This window comes from Diceros bicornis, chromosome 4 (assembly GCF_020826845.1).
Source record: "Diceros bicornis minor isolate mBicDic1 chromosome 4, mDicBic1.mat.cur, whole genome shotgun sequence".
NCBI lineage: Eukaryota > Metazoa > Chordata > Mammalia > Perissodactyla > Rhinocerotidae > Diceros > Diceros bicornis.
The window spans coordinates 49,111,357-49,128,886 of NC_080743.1; positions in this window are offsets into that span (position 1 = coordinate 49,111,357).

Sequence of the window (17,530 nt, forward strand, 5' to 3'; positions counted from 1 at the left end):
AAATGGGGCTGTGCTGGTTGCATCAGCCGTGGAGGATGGGCTGGGATGGCAGCAATGGATGAGTTCCTTTTTAAAAGACAGAGCTGGCAGGAAGGGGAGGAAAGGGCGACCACGTGTTAAGATGAGAGCACCTGTGTGGAAATCCACATGCCATGAAGGCAGAGAGAGAAATGGAGAAGATAAGGAGAGAAAGGGAAATGAGACTGTGGCATGCTCTCGGGAAGCATCAGAGTCCACATGCTGGGCTGGGGCAGAGCGGCACGTCTAGCTCACTGGCAGCAAGGATCAGGGGCTTCAAAGCACAGCAAGCAGGCCAGGAAGCAGCTGGGCACGGGCACCCTGGGAGCAGGAGCTACGCTGTCTAGCTGGATCGACTCAAGAGCAGACAAATAGAGGCTCAAGGTCAATCTAAGGGCAGAAGCCATGTGGCACAAGTGAGTCAAATCTAGAAAGAGAGTCGTACGAGTCAGACACAGGTAGAGAGTGGACCCCAGGAGCAGACGCTAGAAACCAGAAGTGGCTCAGCTCGGGGGGTGGACGAGGCAAGGGTCGAGAGTCTGCAGACACAGAGGCTCACGTGGAATTCCACCAGATGGCCGTCTGCTGCTGAGCCGTCACTTTTGTGCCTGCTGTCCACTTGCAGGTGGCTCCGGCCTCAGGGCTCAAAGGCATGAGCAGGCCTTCTGATGGCACGTCTGCCAACGCTGGCAGGGCAGCAGGACGGCGTGGGGATAGCTGGGCATCTCATTCCACCGGACACAGGGTGCCTGATCAGTTCTCATAGTGTTGCTGACAGTTTCATCTCTTATAATTTAAAGAGAGAAATGAGAAGAACTCCTCCCCTGAACCTAACTCTGGGCATCCTGCCCTGCAGAAGTGGAAGTGACAGACACCCCAAGAGGAGCCAGTATTTGCAAAGCTGGTGACATTCAGGACACAACCAGATGAGGGCCCTGAACTCATCGAGAAAGCAGGTTTTAGAAACGTCCCGAGAAGGGTAGAAATGTCCAGAATAGGTCTCTGTGAGCAGAGACTCTCAATGAGCAGACAGCTCAAGAGGAAAGGGAGGCTCATTGGGACTAATTGTAATTTGTTAACAGATGATAGCCAGAAAGCAGAACGCCTCAAAGTGTACTTTACTTCCAAATTCTCAGTCAAGAAGACTGATCTTCAGACTGGAAAAGGCAGAACGAATGCTGGTTAGAGGTGATGAAGCCATGTGGAACTGCAATGAGCAGACTTCACACACCCATTACATACCTAGGCCGTCCCCACTCTGTAGCACAGGACACAGCATTCCCTAAATCTCCCAGGGCACAACTGAGACCAATCCACCCTTCCTTTAGAACACAAGCTGCACAAGGGCCGGGAGTTTCGTCTTTTTTTTTTTTTTTTTCGTCACTATGTATCCCCAGGGTCCAGGTCCCTGGCAGACAGCAGAAGCTCAGTCAATCTGTAACTCTCAACAAGTCCTTATTAAACATTACAAAATAAAAGACAAACAAGGCAGAGAATAACTAACAACAGTTCAAAGATGTTGCTAATTTCAGGGTTCCCAGGCCCAGATTTAGGAATGACTTTGTACAAACTACAAAAAAGTACCCCCCTTGAGCAGGCCCATGGCATTCGTTGCATGTAGAAGATGCCTTTGTGGGAAGTGACGTCACTTCACATTGCATTAGAACGAGAAAGATCTAAAAAGAAAGTATTACAAGCAGAATTAAGCAAACTTCAGGGAAGGGGAAAAGAAAGTTTGAAGCCGACCAGTGTAGGCAATTCCATAAGCCTTGAGGTCAACACAAAGATTATTGCAAAAATGTGTATAGTTAATGCTGTGCAACTGCTAAACTATGCAGTTTTTATTGAAGAGACTAAAATGATTAGCTCACTAATAGTCTACAATTTTATGTTCTTTTGGCTTAAAGTGAAAAGAAGAAAAATAGAATCCCAGCAGAACTCAATGATTATTGTTTACCATCCGTACTTCTTACCACTTTAGTTTTACATCAGTCAATAAAATTAATTTACTCTTTGAAAAAAAAAAAGATAGTTCATTGGGCTGACAAAATAGAAAAAATGGGTCCCCTCTCCCCACCCCCTGGGTGGGGAGATGCATTGGAAGGAGACCCTACTTGCTGGGCAGAGGGCTTGGTTAGTAGGTGGTACGTTTGTGTGAAGAAAAAGGCAAGCGTTTCTCCCAGCGGGGGCTGCCAGCGTGGACATGGCCCTGTTCTTGGACACACGGCTTGGTGTTACCCCTTGGCCAGGTGCCTTTGTTCCAGGGACAAGCTGCACTGTCCCTACAGGGCTCCCATCCTGCCGCCATGTGGCATGAGCCATCACAATTGTCCATTTGCAAGTGCCCTGGAGTCAGGTCTGCTTTACCTGGAATCCTGGCCCCGCCTCACCCAAGACCGGGAAAGGGCCTGCCTCCCTGAGCTCATTTCCTGTCTCGGCACCTGCTCTTCTCTGGTGATTGATGATGGACATCCATTCCCCCCGGGGAAACCCAGCCCTCCTCCGGGCCTGCAATCTTGTTCTGTGGTGACCAGTAGAACAGTCCTATCAGAACACAAAAGTCCAAAAGGCTTTGAGATCATCAATCTTCAATAATGCCAGGTGAAGAACAGAAGGTGTCCTCCCAAGTTAAATTACCCTAAGCATCCTTAGTTCTCTTTTAGAGTCTGTCTTCCAGGGAGAGGTGAATCCTCTGCCTGAATGTCCCTCACATCCCCTGGGCCTCAGCTCCTGCGAACAATTGCTCAGGCAAAAAATACTCTCAACTCTGCAAGAGTAAGCAAACACTATAATTCACTATCTTCATACAGAGTTAGGAAATATTTCTCCCCTTCTCTGAAAGCAAGATCGTAGAGACTTAGCTCAGACTCAATCTGAGTATACAAAAACTTACGCTACCAAAGCGAAACATTCATCATCCTGGGGCCAGCCCTGTGGCTGAGTGGTTAAAGTTCCGTGCACTCTGCTTACGCAGCCCAGGTTCGCTGGGTCAGATCCCGGGTGCGGACCTACATCACTCCCCAGCCATGCTGTGGTGGCAGCCCACATACAAAGTAGAGGAGGATTGGCACAGTTGTTAGCTCAGGGCTAATCTTCCTCAGAAAGAAGAAAAAACAACAAAAAATTCATCATCCAAACCTAAAATCACCATGCAAAGAGCACACACACGGGTAACAAATGACCCAGGAAGTGTGACCCGAGGGTTGACCATCCTGATGGATTCAACTCACTGTCTCCTTTCTGGACAAAGATCAATGCAGGTTTGAACAGCAATTTCCTCACATTCCACTCATATGATTCTCAAAGACAATGGTAGTTCCCGGCTTCATCCAGGACACACCCATTAGGAAGAAACGACTAAGGGAATTAGGAAGAAATAACTAAGGGAATGTGGAAGAACTTCTTACTATTGGAAGTGAGGTCAAGTCTCTTGGCCTGAAACCATTTTGCCCTTGGGTGCTCAGAGATCTTGCAGATGTCATTGCTGAGTTCTGAGGGACTGTGGAGAGCAGCTGGTGCCATAAGACTAGACCCAAGCAAATGTTGTCCTGAAAGCAAAAAACGGAAGAAGGTGAATTCTGAAAATCACAGAATGGCAAACGACCTGGATTCTGAGTAATATTTATGAATGAATTGTTTAAAAGGAAACGTGCGACCACCTATAAAAGAAAGTAGCGATGACTCGGAGCCAGTATGGATTCCCCCATAATGTTAAGGCATGGTCATGATTTTTCTCTTTTTGAGAGGACTATTAAGCTCAGGGAATTCTGAGACAGTGCCCGTGTTTCAGGAAGAGAGCAAGACTGTTCACTCCATCTCCAACCCTATAAATTAGAGGCTGTAAATTGGCGGCTGTGGTTCCCTGTGTTTCATTTGGCTCTGCCCGGCATTTATGACACTTTTGATTCAGTTGCCAACATTTAAAAAGAGGGAGTGTGGCAGACCATATTCTTGCCCTAATTATTCTCTGCCCTCCTTCCAGTGGCCATGAGAGCAGCAATATCTCCCCGTGGGAGGTGGGGGATGGGGGGCGTTCATCCTCTCCCCACTCGCTCCGGCTTGGCCAGAGCACTTGCTTTGGCTGATGGGGTGTGAGCGGGAGTGACCTGTGCCACGTGGGAGCAGATGCTTGAAGAGGCACCGCATGGGTCTGCGGGCCCTCTTTTCCCTCTGCCACAAGAGGGCATGTCCAGGATGGGGTCTGTTCTCCAGCCTGGATCTGGGACAAAAAGACACAGTGAGCAGATCCATAGGCACTGACATGTAACAGGAACAGAAATGAACCTTAACTGTATGTTTACTGTTATCTTTACTGTTAGAAGCCACTGCTTTTTGGGGCTGTTGGTTATTACAGCCTAACCTAGAAAAATTGACCGGTAAAGGAGATATCCCATAAGAATCTGGGTCTTCCACTTCTCTTAAAGAGTCAGAAGATCCAATGACACTGGCCCCCAGGTCCCCATGGCAACAAATGGCTGGAGACAAAGGGCGACCCGCTTTCGCTGGAGGCCAGTCTCCACCTGTCCACTTTGCTTAGATGGCTTGCTAGCCCTTCTAAGCTTCTAACTCAAACTTCCATGCTGCCCACGTATAACAAGAGCCACAGAGAGCCTGGAAAAGCCAATCATGGGCAATAATACCCTCTGTTTCAGGCATTTGTCAAATCCTCCAGGTGGCGCTCTCTGCTTCCAACCTCACTCATACACCCACAGTCTGTATTCCTCTAAGCTTCTTGAACACAGAAGGTTCTTGCACGGCACAAACCATACGAGAAACAAGAGCAGTCTTTAGCCTCTCCCAGCTTTCATGACTCATTACTGGAAGCCACTCACTGCTCAGCACACCCTGAGAGACTCCACTCCACCCTCCTCCCATTCCTGGAACCCTCAGCAAGTGCTCCATGGGTAGGCGAGCTTGGGAGATGATGGAAATGAAAGTATCAAAGGTTCTGCTGCTATGTGGACACTGTCGCATGGAAGCTACCAAATGTCTGGGAGCAAACCAAGAGTCTTGGAAGATCTACTGCTGGCGTTTGGGTGGCTACAGCTACCCATGGCTGACATCCCCCCATCTTTTTTGGCCTCTCCTAACTGGAGAATGCCAACTCCATTCATCTGGAATGCAGCTGCATGGCCTACACACCCTAAACATCCCCTCTCTGGCTACCCCTCAGATGCCAAGACTGCCGCTTAGACTACAACATGACAGACTTGAGTACTGGGGCCTCCCAAATATCCTCCCTTGGTCTGGACCCCAAGCCTCTTGGCATCTTCATAGGTACCAGTTTTTGGCAAGGATTCATCAAGATCCACCATCCCTGCAGGGCCCCTGCTGGATAATGAGAGAAGATAGAATGCAGAGCTGAATGGATTCAGAGATGCCAGTGTTTGAAACCACCGCCTTCTCCTGGAGCCCACAGTTCTATGAAACTAGACCCAGATGGCACCCACACCCTTGCCTGGCACAGGGAGGAAGAAAGTGGAAACAGCTTCCCAGGCTCCCACTGGCTAGAGCGAGGCTATGTGGCTTGTGTTGTCTTCTAGCAGTCAGGGCTAGGGTGCTGGACCACCCTGCACATCTCAATATATCCGCCTCACCTGACCTCTAATCTCACTCCCATGCCAATCCTGTCTATAGGCTGCTTCCAGAAAGAGCCTCGTAAAATGCACCTCTGATTAGGCCATTCTCCCGCTTAGCCCTCTCTTGCCTGGTTCGCATCGCTTTCAGGATACAGTTCAAACTTCTTAGCATAACAAGCAAGTCTGTTCAGGATCAAGGCCCCACAGGCCTTTCTGCCCTCCTCTACCCCACTCCTCCCGCCTGCCCCTGAGTTCACGCCGTATCAAACTGCTCAGCGTTCCTCAAATAGCCAGGCTGTGGCACGTCTCCTGGTCTCCCTTATGCCAGCAATACTGCTCTGGCTTCTTCTCCCAGGCAATTCCTGCTAGGTGTTGCCTCCTTTGGCAAGCTTCCCCTGACCCCTCAGGCTAATTTCAACGCCCATTGCCTGAGCTTCCAAGCACCCTGGGCTCCCTGTGACTGAGCAGTTCTGCTGCCACCCCCGGCCCACACCACCATGACTGCTCTCAGGGGTTCCACATGCCTAGTGTATGTATTGTCTCTTGCATAAATAATACTTTACTTACTTAATATTAAAAATTGCGAAAAGAATCATCCCCTATGTATCATTCTTTCTTGTCCCCATGCCACCGCCTACTCCAAAACTTATTATTTCCCCCAGTAATCCTTGTGTATATAATTAGGAAGACAGTCCTTGGGATTGTTGGCCTGCTCACTCAGTCATTCTTTCGTTCATCAAATGTGTTCTGAGCCTCTACACTGTGCTACGTGATGGGGACACATGGGAGCTTACATTCTAGTGGAGTGAGAAAGATGGGAGACGACTCAGGCCTGAACAGTAACCTGGTCAACAAAGACCACGTCAGGAGAGGCTGTGTGCTATGAAGAAAAATAAAACCGTCCAGAGCAGACAGTGCTGGGGTAGCAGGGGATTTGCTCTTTTATTTAGAGCCTTCTGGGAAAGCCTCTCAGAGAAGACAGCATTTGAGCAGAGACCTGAAGGAAGTGACAAGTCATGCAGAGATTTGGGGAAGAGCATTCCAGGCAGGGGGAGGAGCAAATGCAAAGTTCCAGAGTTAGTTAGGGTAACGCTAACTGTTCAACAAATCCCGCGCTTCACAGTAAAGATACGGTGCAAGACACGTTTATTTCTTGTTCTTCCTCCAGGCCAATGTTGTGTTGCTGGCCGATGAGCAGCATTCTTTTGGGTACAGAGACTCAAACGCCTTCTATCCGCGGCCTTTGCATTTCCAAGGGTAATCAAAGACCTCCCCATTCAGCGGGCAGATGGAGAGTAGAGAAGGTGCAGATGGCTCCTGAGACCCGCATCCCCGGCCGGAAGTAACAAGCACCACTTCCTGCTGTGTCCCATTGGTGAGAACCAGTCACCAGGCCACATCTGAATGCTGGGGGTCTGACTGGGCAGCTGCCTCGCAGCCACAAGGCCACTCTGTGGTTGGACATTTTTGGGGGCCAGCTGGCTACCTCTGCCTGTGAGTGGAGACTGTGCCTGGCAGTTCAAGGCTAAGTGAGGAGGCTGGTGTGGCTGGGGCGGAGGGAGCCAGGTGGAGCAAACAAATCCAAGAGGTAACACGGTGGGTGGTGGGCAGATGGTATAGGGCCCTGCAGGTCACTTTAGGGACTGTAGATCTTACACTTTATGAAATGGAAGCCCTTGGAGGACTTGGAGCAAGGCGGTGACAGGAAGTGGCTTATGTTTCAAAGGTGCACTCTGGCTGCAGTGTGGAGAATAGACTGCAGGGGGCCAAGGGGGACACAGGTAGGCAGGAAGGAGGCTAGAGCAGTCATGCGGGGGTGAGATGATGGTGTCCTGGACCAGGGACAGTGCGAGCCCTCCCAGAGGGATACCCAAATGGGATAGGACAGGCACCTCAGATCTACAACTCCTGCCTTCCAGGCCAGGGGCTGCTAAAGGGTCAGATAGTATTTTAGGCCGTCTGGTGTCTGCTGCAACTACTCAACTCTGCTGTTGTAGCGTGAAAGCAGCCAAAAACAACATGTAAATGAATGAGCGTGGCTATGTTCCAATAAAGCTTTATTTACAAAAACAAGCAGTCAGCCTGCAAACAAAATTTGCTGACCCTAATAAGCCAGTCACAAACGGCGCTGGTCTTCTCTTGTCACACATTTCTAGTCGAGGAATTGGTGGTGGTTGCAGAACACGGCTGAGACTCTGTCGCTGCTTAAAGTTTGTGTGACAGCCACTCCTACTGAACTGAATTTCTTGTAGTAACACTTGTGGCATAAGAATGAATCATGGCTTCCTGCTGTCTTTGAGCAAGTTCTCTCTTGACAAAGGAAATGGCTTTTGGCAAGACCTTTTTATTATAGTTCAGGCTCATCAGCTACTCTTCTATAACTAAATACCTTTATTATGTGTAATTAAGGCAGCAACTGAGAAAAGATGCAAATGTGTTCTTAAAAATCTGACTTTGCAACAGCTGGGAGTTTTGCAACCTTTTAAAAGAACAGGTTTAAACTGAAACACATTTGGCATGTGCCAAAATGGGAAAAGGAGAGAATAAAAGCTAAAGAATGGAGTTAAAAGATAAGAGGGCTGCAGCTTGGTGTTTGGGAACTCATGACAGTCTAGGGGTCACCCTGTGAGCTGAGCTGGCTGCAAACTCCAGGGGGCATCCTCGACGCGAAGCCAGCTCTGCCGCCCTCAATGGCTACCCTGCCCCAAAGTTAAGTGCTGCAGCGGCAGAAGTATCACAAGTTGCTGCTTTTTCAACTTTCATGGGTATTTTCTTTTTCAGAATTTCTTCCATCTCTTTGAGTAGCTGGGCTGTATAGCGTAACAGTCAGGGCAGTTGGAAAACAGGAAAGGAGGCTGGAGAAAGGAAGAGAATATCTCATCACCTTATCTTTGATGAGGAATAGAAGTCAGAAATGATCCATTCTTCTACCATAGCATTGTCCAATAGAACTTTCTGTGATGTTGAAAATGTTCTGTAGCTTTTTTATTTAACATGGTGGCATGTGGCTACTGAGCACTTGAAATGTGGCTAGTATGACTGAGGAACTACATTTTTAATTTAATTCCATTTTAATTAATTTAAATCTAAATATCCATAGCTCCTTGTGGCTAGTGACCACTGTATGGCATAGCATGGCTGCAGTGTGCTGGTTAAGGACTTAGGTTCAGGCATCAGAGAGACCCAGGTTTCGATCCTGGCTTCCTGTTACTGCGACTGGACAGAATACTTGTTGTCACTAACCCTTGGTTTCCTTGTTTGCAGGCTGGGTACAATTGTGCCTCCTTCATGGAGTGGTGAGAGGTGAGGTGAGAGAGTGGAGATAAAGCTCTTCACATAGTGCCTGGCGGAGGCACACACTCAGTAGGTGTTCAGTGTTTTTGTTATTCTCTAGGAAGCATCTCAAGGGACCCATAACCACCTTCCAGATGTTTCAGAAAGGTGGCTCCTAAGGCACCTGTGCTGGTCTCTGCCACTGAGGCTTCCATGGTCTTAGGTGATACCATGTAAAGTTGACTGGGGAGAGGGATGAAAGGGGGACAGAGAGAGAGACAATGGCCACAAAACCAGACCTCTGACTACCTCTAATCACCTTTGAGACTTTCTCTGGGAGGCGAAGACTGCTAGTTTCCCACTCAACATTTTGGTGGCAATGTGCCCAGATAAAAGACCATATTTCCCAGGCAGTCCTGCAGATGGAGGTGGTGAATAAGGTGTAAGCAGACATTGTTAGCTTTGACTTTCAGGATGTCTTAAGAGAGATCAGGCAGTTTATACGTACCCTTTTGTCTTTTTTCCCTTCACCATTACTCCTACTTCTTATCTGGAATGCAGACATGATGGCTGGAGCTCTAGCAGCCTTGAGGAGGTACTTTGTGAATGAAAGCTCTGAACTACTAAAGACGGCAGAGCAAAATAAAGAGGCCTGGGTTTATGAGCACTATGAAACCACCCTAGCAGCCTGGGACTGCTCACCTCCAGATTTCTTTTATGTAAAAGAAAAACTCCATATCATATTTATGCCATTATTCCTTTTATTTTTCTTATATGTAGCAGAGCATAATATCAGCTGTGGCTGATTATTCCTAAGCAGTGATTAATCCTACAAGTCCAGGTTTTTATGGCACATATTTGATGAAAGAAAGAGCTCGAGGGAATCAGTTCAGTGCTTGTTCCTCCATTCTGCCTGCAGGGGGCACCTGAGCCTGGAAGTGACATTAGAAATCATCTACTATGGTCTTTTTTTTTTTTTTTATCATTAAGCCTGTTCATTATTTTTTCTTCCATAGATCCTATGTTTCAAAATAAGTCCCCCCCCATTGATTAAGTTCTAATTGATTTACTCATCATGACAAACATTTAACAATCATAGTGGACATTTGTCATTTGGGGGCTGCCCTGCAGTTGATCCTCTTTCTATATTTGGGGAATTCTCCTAATAGAATAAAGTCTCTGAAGACCTGATACTCGCTGTTTCTGTCCTTTAGCAGCTGGATGTGAGCACAGAAAGCTTAAGATTAGCCAACTGGGTGGTCTCACATGGGACTCTGCACCCAGAGTGAGTGACACAAAGCAGCAGCCATGGTTTGGAATTCATCCCACTGGGCAGCACCCTGTGGCCTAGAGTGGTGCTTCCAGTGGGTCGGCGTGTGGTGTCCAGAGGCACCTCAACTGGGCTGCTGCTGTGGGGTGACCCTGGCTGAGCGCCTTGCTGCTCAGCTTTCCCCGGTTCCTGCCCATTTTCCAATCCCGGCCCTCCCGCTTTTCTGTTTCTTCTGGAGCTAGCTGATATCTTTCCAGTGCACTTGTTTTTTTGTTTAAGTCCATCAGACTTGGTTTCTATCCTCTGCCGCCAAGAATCCTGACCGATGCACATGCCAAGCCACATGATTTTACCTGGGATACTGCATAGAATTGATGTCCTTCCCGCCAGATCAAGACACAGTGTTTGCGGTAGCCGGTACAGCCTTAACTGGGTAAATGCACACTTTCTTTTGAGCTTTTAACAACATTCAGAGTAGTTTTCTCCATTTCTCCTGCTGTGAATCCCTATGGACTAGGAACTCCAACCTGGAAAGCACTGCTATCGTTGTATTTCCTCATTTTACAGATGACAAATGGAATGCTGGAGAGTTGAAGTGACTTGCTGCCTATGTCAGTCTGTAGAAAGAACTTTCCAGTGAGAGTTGCTAGCCATTTGTTCATGCACTGTACTTGGCCTGTGGACATGGTCTTTCAAGGACCTCAAAGTCAGATAGGACAGATGGGTGATTCAAGTGGATACAACGTCCCACCTTTCTGGAGAAGAGCTTTGGGAGAACAAAAAAGACCCAAATAACATGAAAAAGAGCAGGTAAAGCTATTCAGAAGGAGACATGTAAAGAAGAGTGAGAACAGAAGGAATGGGCCTTAAGCTTCGAGAGCTCAAGCACGGTGGCTGAAAGCAGGGATCTGACAAGGCAGCCAGCAGACCTGCAGCCGTTAACTTCTGTGAGCGACCAGACAGGAAATTCTGCCCAGAACAGGGTGGGGTTCAAAAGTGGGGAATCCAAGAAGAGGTTTGGTGGGAAGCTTCCCAAGTCAGAGACTGAAATCAATATATGCTTGTGTCCTGCTTTAAGAATGTGTGATCAGAAACATCTGAACTTGCAAAACAGGTTTTTGAAAAGATTATTCACTTTAAAAAATGATTCTTCCCTTTAAAGAGAGAAAGGCATATCTATTTCCTAGGTTGCAGACATTGTGCTTTGCTTATTTATTTTCTACAACAACATTTTAAGGGGGCATTATTATCCCCATTTCACAGATTAGAAACCAGGGCTCAGATAGATTAGTCACAGTTGAGGTTACACAGCTTGGAAGAGGCAGACCCAGAGCTGGGCTGTGTGGGTGTCTGACTCCAAAGGTCGTGTTTCCCATTCTACCAGGCCACCTCCCATAGAGCACCTTTAAATAATGACGCTAGAAGTGTCTTTGGAAGGCACTTCTAATTGAAGAGACTCAATTTACAAAGATTAGATTTGCACACAGTTTTGAGAACACATCCATCACACAAAGCATTATGCAACAATACAAGGATAAATAGTGCAGAGCCCACACAAAAAAGAGGAACAGAAGAGAGGAAGTGTGGTTCACTAATGCGGTAGGAATGGACACACTACAGGAGCAGAAGAACATGCTTTCCTGGAATTTGATACAATAGGTGGCTTCATTAGGAAGACAATTTATGTGGTCAGAGAGATAATAGCAAGAGAGAGGTAAATGTACAAACAAATTAGTCCACTAGAAAACACTGATTTGAAAATATTTATAATGATCACTTTGTAAGAAATCTCTCTGCAATAAACATCCACGGAATGCTTGCTTTCAGAGATCTTAAAAAATAGGTCAGTGTCTCTGGTTGGGCAGGTTTAGGTGTGATTTTCCTCTTTGGGGAAAGTGACAAGCTGGGCATTTTCAAAGGTCCCCTTTAGCTGATAATTCTAAGCTTCTGCTTATGGACACTTCCTTTGACTGTCATTTTTTAAAGCTGGTTAAGTCAGTGGCTTTATTTTTTCCCCTCTAAATTCCCCAACAGGGCTTCGACTAAAACAGAGTCTTGTGCTCTCTCTGGGCACCACATTTTAAAAGAGACATTGACCTGTTCTGCCTCCAGAGAATGGAACCAAGACAAATGGGTGGAAGTCGCTCAGAGATAAATCCTGACTCCATACAAGAAAATCCTCTCTCCTGCTATCAGAGCCCTCTGACGATGGAACCAGCTGCTTTCTGAGACCGTTTGCTCCCAGGGCTTGGAAACGCTGAAGCAGGGGGTGTTTTAACAGCTGTCAAAAAGATTTATTTTTTATTTATTTTTTTTATTTTTATTTTTTTGTGAGGACGATCAGCCCTGAGCTAAAATCCTTGCTAATCCTCCTCCTTTTTTTTGCTGAGGAAGACCAGCTCTGAGCTAACATGTATTGCCAATCCTCCTCCTTTTTTTCCCGCCCCCAAAGCCCCAGTAGATAGTTGTATGTCATAGTTGCACATTCTTCTAGTTGCTGTATGTGGGACGCGGCCTCAGCGTGGCCGGAGAAGTGGTGCGTCGGTGCGCGCCCGGGATCCGAACCCAGGCCCCCAGCAGCGGAGCACGTGCACTCAACCGCTAAGCCACGGGGCCAGCCCAAGATTTTTATTTTTTTACCAAGATTCCTTTACTTTAAATTCCAACACTGCATGAATGATTGATCATAGAACTGTTCAATATGTTTTGCCAAGTCGATCGCTCCTTCTTAGTTCTTTTTTCTTGAGCATTAACCTTTTCTCTTCCCACACACACACAAAAAAAGGGGGCAAAAACAGTATAGAATGACAATCGCGGTCACAGCCTCAAGGTCTTATTGTTGCCCAGCTCTGCCACGTTCCCTCCACTGGGCAAACAGGACATGATGTGGCCTGTTGATTATCAAAACAGAGGCCTGGAGGTCAATCAGGGCGATGGTGACAGCACTGGCCCCTCCAAATGGTCCTCGGGCAGGTCCACGTGCAGGAACAAGGGGAGCCGAGGCAGAATGAGGCCATACGTCCTCTTCTAGGGTCCCTGTCTTAGTTAATGGCACCTCTCTCCAACCAGAGGTGCGATATCTTCCTCTCCATACCCCACCCCACGCCACCATATTCAATCATCCACCACATCCTGCCCACTTTCCGTCCGTCTTCACTGCCTCCACACTAATCCAAGCCCCACCGTCATCTGTCATCTGAACCCGCACCCACGCCACATGGGCTCACTCCAATTTTTACACAGATTAGAACCCATCCTGTCACCCCGCTGCTTACGTTTCTCAGTGGCTTCCCATTGCTGTTGGATAAAGAATCTGGGCCTCAGCCCTGCCTGCATGGCACTGTGACTTCTCCACTTCTGTCTCACTTCCTGCCCCAACCCCAGCCCTTGCTCTCGGTTCCAGTCACACCAACCTTCCCTCCACCTACCTGTCCTCCCACCACAGGGCTTTTGCCCCTGCTCTTCTCTTGGCCTTTGAGGGAAGGATGCTCTTCTCACCCTTCTTGGCCTAGTAAAGGCTTACACTCCTTCCCATCCATCCCAGGAGGCCTCCCCTGACCTTCCTGCCCAGATCGTGGCCCCCTGGGGTCCACGGTCACAGCGCCCATGCCTCTCTTTCCTGTTTGCAGCTTCTCCTTTTGCCATTGTGCCTCTGTTTCGGTGATGATTTAGTCTCTGCAAGGGCAGGAGCCATGTCTGGTGTACTTGGCATGGCTTGAATGAAGGAAAGAGGAGAAGAAGCTGTGTAAGGGGCTCTGAGCTTCCAGCTCCTTCCAGTGGCCTAAGAGCCATCTAGACACAGGAGGAGGTCACCCATGTGGCACTCTCCAGCCCTGAATCCCCACTCCTACCACCCCCAAACCTCTGTAACCACCAAGTCAGAAAGTCTATTGCTTGTTTAAGCATTGTCCTCACATTTGAGTCTTCTTTGTAATGTAGGTAAGGGAAGTGAGGATATTCCTAATATTTGAGTTTAGCCAACAGTTCACTCTATTCCTAAAACTCTCTCTCTAGCAAGAAACGTTGGAGTTACAAGAGAATATTAGGCATCCAGAGGGTGGAGATACTGGAAAGATTTAGAAAGGAAAGGGAACAATGTATGTACTGGATGCCACACAGTCTTGGTGCCCCTTGGCCTTTGCACATGGGGTTCCTGCTGTCTGAAAAGTGCTCCTTTGTCACTTGTCAAAATCCTACTCATCCATCAGAAGCAAGCACAAGAGACTTTTAGAAGCCCTCACTGGCTACCCTAGCAGAGTTGCTTCTTCCTCCTCTGAGCTGTCAGGACGCCTTTCCATACATCCACGATTATTGTGTTCATCATACCACATTGCAAAGATTTGTTTATCTGATGTCTCTCTTACGGAGCTGGGAGCTCTTTGAGAGCAGTGCCCTATCTTCACACCTTTTAACCCCAGTGCCCATCAGAGTACCTGGCTGCATTAGTCGGGACTTTTGGTTGCAAGTCATAGAAATCTACTTGATCTCCTCACTCAAGCAAAAAAGGACAAACAACTGTTTGCTCAGCGTTCTCCAATTCACTGTACTTCCTCTCATCTCTCAAAAGCATGACAATCTTGTGGGTGGGCTCTTCACAGGGAATAAGCCAACAGACGTGCACTAAACACTGGATGTAAGCACTTGAGGAGGAAGGAGAGAGGGAGGGAGGGCGAGAAGAATGTGCTGGGAGGGGCGCTGCTGAAGACCAGCTGAACTTCCTCACAGTTTAGTTAGAGGCCAACATGATGCTTACAAACTCATCATGGCTTATGGGTGCCTGGCCTGAGTCTCTCCTTCCCATTTTCCCCTCCTCATTCTACTCTCTTTCCTCAGCTCTGTCAGTTCATCAAACTCAGGAAACCGAGTGCACCGTGCTCACCTCCCCAGTGCAAATGCGGGGCTGGGGCTGCTCTTGTGAACCCTGGAGTGTTTGCTTCCCAGGGAACAGTCTGCAGGACCCCAGGGGGACACCTCCTCCCTGCCAGCATCTACTTTTCTCTTTTTTCAAGTTGTCCTTACTTTTTAATTGCTCAATTTCTTTTCTTTGTTTTCCTAGTTAAAGGCTAACAAAGAATGAATTGGGTATTTCAGCCACTTGTGGTCATCATTAATTTCATGGTCCTCTGCATTTATTAAGTCTTATTTTCTCTCCATAATCTCCTTTCCCCTGATATTCTTAAAAGCACATCTTATTCTCAATTGCTTTGGCTGGTGTGATCTAATTCCGATTTTTCCCCACTCTTATCTTTTCCCAGGAAGCCTCACCTGATGCAGCTTATTCTCATTTCATTCTCCCCTTTCCTCCGTAGACAGGAGTGTCTTTCTTTCTCCGTGGGTCTCTCACTGGTCTTGGAGGAAGTTGCACTGATTGTATTTTGCTTCTCCTTTAGCAGAAGTGCTGGGCTGGGCTTTAGTTATGGGTGGACTCCCCCTCTTCTCCACTTGTTTCTCCCCCGAAAACCACCGTGGTTTCTCTGTCTGCAGCCAACGAAGTGCTCTTTGCTCTGGAACTGCAAGTGATTCTTCCCCTGGCTGTTTCACTGCTGGAACAGAAGGCTGTGCCTGGGGCAAGAAGGAGGAGGCAAACTGCAGTCAGATGGGCTATCCATTAGCAGCTCAGGTACACAAACCAGTGGCGAAGCTAACAACTAAAAAGATGCCGCACACCTAGTGGGGTCAGTGCCGTGGATAATTAAGTGCTCCTTATCAATGACAGGGAAACTCCACTCCTGGTCTGTTGGGAGCCAGAGCTAAATGTCTACATGACTATTGTCCATGTCTCCATTTCTGACCTGCAGACACCACGATTATAGCTTCCCCTGTGTACTTTGCTTATTCTCCTCATTTAACATCTATTTCATTCTGCCTTGACTTGTGGTTAGTCACTTACGTGTCTCTCTCACATGTCCAAAATCGAACTCATCTTCTCACCCCTTTGCAGCGTAAACATGCTTTGGATCCCATGGTCCCCATTTCTATGAACATCATTGCTCAAATTATTCTAGAAATATCTCCAGCCTCCCTTCTCCCTCAACCTCCACACGTAATAGTTCACCAATTTGCATCGTTGATATGTACCCTTTCCATTTGCTCTGGACGCCCTTGTTAAACAGTCCCCGCTTGCAGTGGACATCCCACATCCCACAGTAGCAACCCACATCCAGGTCCCTTCTGTCTATAACCACGCTTGGTTTTCTTTCCAGTATCTGCATTTCCCCATGCGCTGAAGTAAAGCTAACTCTACCCATCACTCTAGGTATGGAGCATGTGGCTTAGGCCCAACACAGTCAATGCAATTCCATCCCCTGGCTATTTTCATTGGTTCAGGGGTGAGCACATGACCTCGTTCAAGCCAATGGATTAGAGAGGACATTTATTGAAGACTTTTGGAACAAAAAGCTTCCTTGTCCTTCTGAGAGAGCTTCCCAAAGTGGGTCATGAGGTGCTGGTGGACATCTTTACCACCATGTGCAACAGCCAGCCTGAAAAGGAAGCCAATACAGAAGAAAGCAGAGCTAAGGATAAAGAAAGACAAAGAGTCCTGATTTTATTATTCGAGCTCATGGATCCAGCTGTACATGGACCACTCCTAAACTTTTGTCATACACCTACACCCTGCATCCAATCCATAAGCAAATCCCACCAGCACTGCCTTTGAGATATATCCACAATCCAACCCTTTCTTGTATGTCTGCTGCTACCTTCCTGGTCCTCTGGCTCAGACCCTGCAATAGCCTTCACACTGGTCTCCCTGCCTCCACTCTTATCCTTATGTGCTATTCTCCACAGAGAATAACCATAAGCCAGATAATACCACTGCTCTGCTCAGAACCCTCTAAAGGCTCTCCATTCAACTCCAAGATCCTTACCTTGACGCACAGGTCCTGCATGACCTGCCTGCTCCCCTCTGACTTCATCTCTTACCACTGTTGCCCTAGCTCAGCCCACTCCAGCCTCACTGGTTTTTAACTCCTACCTCAGGGCCTTTGCGCTTGCTGATCCCTCTTCCTGGAATGCTCCTCCGTCAGAGAGCTGCTTGGTTTGCCTCCCTCTTTCTTTCAGTGTTCTGCTCAACTATTACCTATTCAGTTAGGTCATCCCTGACCAGTCCTCCCTAAAAGGACACTTCCATGTCACTCTGTATCTCCTTGCCTTGCTTCATTTTTCTTTATAGCACTTACCACCACCTGAAAAATTATATGCTTACGTGGCTATTATTGTCTGTATCTCCCCATCAGAATATATATCCTATGAGAAACTGAGGCTGATTTATTTGCCACTATATATCAATTCTTAGAACAGCAACTGGCATATAGCAGGTACTCAAAAAAGTGTTGTCAATTTATAGACTGAATGAATAAATGAATGAGCTAATCACTTCCCTATTTTG